The sequence below is a fragment of the Dipodomys merriami genome, unplaced genomic scaffold (genome assembly GCF_024711535.1).
Source record: "Dipodomys merriami isolate MVZ:Mamm:240054 unplaced genomic scaffold, mDipMer1.0.p SCAF_854, whole genome shotgun sequence".
NCBI classification, from domain to species: Eukaryota; Metazoa; Chordata; class Mammalia; order Rodentia; family Heteromyidae; genus Dipodomys; species Dipodomys merriami.
The window spans coordinates 326004-328521 of record NW_027206462.1 but is presented as its reverse complement, the minus strand read 5'-3'; the positions used below and the strand labels follow the sequence as shown (position 1 = coordinate 328521).

The window sequence follows — 2518 nt, the reverse complement described above, 5'->3', positions numbered from 1 at the left end:
GACAATCCCGAGTGTTTTTCCCTTGCGTGTAGTGCCCTACCAATTGTGCTACAGTTTCACTGCAAGTTTTCTGTACTGAACTGGAGAGGAGAGACTCATAAAATTCCCTGTTCAGGCTGTCTGAAGTAAATCTCAGGTCTCAACCTCCTGTTAGCTAGAGTGATAATTATTTGCTTCCAGATCCTAGTAAGAAAGCATTGTTATTGGAGGCAGTGGGGTTGCAAGTTTCAGTCCACCTTCACCACACTCTATATTATTAAACAGCAACAATAAAACCCTATATCAAAATACAATAATAAGAGGTAATTAGAATAAAATTTAGTGATATAGTCTGCTGGCATCACTTTCAGGCACCCTTGGTCTTAATGTTTAGCATCACAAAACCAAACAAAATGAGATAATTACAGTAGACTCAACGAATTTTAATTCCATCTTAAAATAATTTCAAAACATTATAAGAAACAAGAAAGCATCCATACTTATAAGGAGAATGTAAAAAAGATAAAAGATGGCAGATTATGTAATGGAAAATTCTACACTGCAAGAAAATTATTGTCATGGTGAATATATGATGGTATTGTCACAGTGAATATATGATAATGTACTTCAGAGCAGCAATGGATAAATATATATTTACTACACATAGTCTAACTTGTCTCAATCTCTATAAACTTTCAATCTTCTAGTACACATTATCAATGTATTCATGTTTATGGTATATTCTAAAATAACTAGCACAGTCAGGAGGTTACCAAAATACATTAGCTTCAATGTTTTAGGAGATTAACCTGCTAATTGTATTGACTTCTATATATTAAACATGTAGTGTGTTATCATTGTACTCTCTAAGTATGTACAAACACTACTTCAAAGTGAAATTGAATACAACAAGGTTTTGAAGGCATATGCCTGTAAAGCTAGCTATTTGGGACATCAGTTCAAGACCAGTGTAGTTTTTTCTGCAATGCTCCCCAACCACTGGCTCTGCGTGATGGAATACATCTATCATCCCAGGTTCATTGGGAGCTGAGAGCTGGAGGATTTCAATTTCATGCCATAGGCAAGAACTTCCACATGGCTCCATCTCAACCAAAGAAGGTTCAACACTGGCTAGTACCTATCACCCCCACCTAGGTGAAAATAAAAATAAGAGCAATGTAGTATAAGAAACAAACAATATCAAAACATGCCAATATAAACCATCATGAACAACACACACCTAGTGTTTGTTTCTCATACCTGTAATCCTAACTATAGCTAGGATTATATATGTGAGCCAGAGACACCAAGCAGTTCATCATTTTAAAAATGACTATTGAAGCCAGGTGCCAGTGGCTCATTCCTGTAATCCCAGCTACTCAGGATGCTGAGATCTGAGGATCACAGTTCTAAGTCAGCTCAGGAAGAAAAAAACCCATAAGACTCTTACCTCCAATTAACAACTCAGAAGTCAGAAGTGTCTCTGTGGCTCAATTGGTAGAGTGCTAACTATGTTGAGCACAGAGTCTCACAGACAGTGCCCAGGCACTGAGTTCAAGCCCCACATCTGACAAAAAATAGATAAATAAACATTTAAATGTCTGAATTTTTTGTGAATTAAAATGATGGCGTTCATACACAATTCTACAGACAACTACATATTTCATTATATTTGTGGTTAGAAAAAGTAGCAGCACTTGAATAATGGATATTTTTTCATAAACTAGGGCATACTGATCTCTAATTAGAGGAAATTGCTGGACTCATAGGTAGTATTTTTTGGTTGGTTTTTGTTTTGTTTATAGAACAGGATGAGAAACCTTATTTCTGCCAATGACCATTTGGATATGTATAACATCATCCACAGGCCATGCAGAATTAACAGTAAAGACATGACACAGTCAACTGGCAATAAACTTATTTGTCTTTATGCCATGTTCCCAATGATTTGTTTAGCTTATATGTCCCTATGGCCTACAGTTTCCTATTCCTGCCTTCCTCAAAATACAGCATGTTCCACCGATTCAGATTTGAGCCAAGCAATATGTAGTATTAGTGCCAAGAGTTAAGGAAAGTTGTAACACAAACAGGGAAGCATGAAACCAACACTTTAGTAGCTGGTCACTGGGGACTCAGGCCTAGAATACTAGCTACTCAGGAAGCTGATGATCTCAGTTCAAAGCCAGATGGAGTGAGAAAATCTCTGAGACTCTTCTCTCCAATTAACAACCAAAAAGCCATAAAAGGAGCTGGGGCTCCAGAGGTAAAGTAGCCTTGATTACAAAAAACTCAGGGGCAACACCCAATCCTGAGTTCAAGCTGAAGGTCAGGAACAAAAACAAAAACAATCAACAACAAAAAAAAAACCAGAAACTGGGAAAAAGCTCAGGAAAGGATGGCATTGTCTACAAGACAAGTGTACACATTACATGAATTGTGAAATCACTGTACACACCTTAGTAACAATTACATTTTAAAAAGAATGTGAGAAATCCCAAAGCCATGGGGCCTTATGATGTGCATCTGCTTTCCAGAATTT

General features: G+C 37.0%; 1 long non-coding RNA gene across 1 annotated transcript; it reads right to left on the bottom strand.

Moving 5' to 3' along the window:
• Positions 1-923: 923 nt before the first annotated feature.
• LOC138820284 (uncharacterized) lies at positions 924-2518 on the bottom strand. The gene is made up of 3 exons (XR_011369813.1): positions 2435-2518; positions 1430-1546; positions 924-1130 (listed from the first exon to the last, which is right to left on the bottom strand). It is a non-coding gene; the product is annotated as an uncharacterized lncRNA (long non-coding RNA).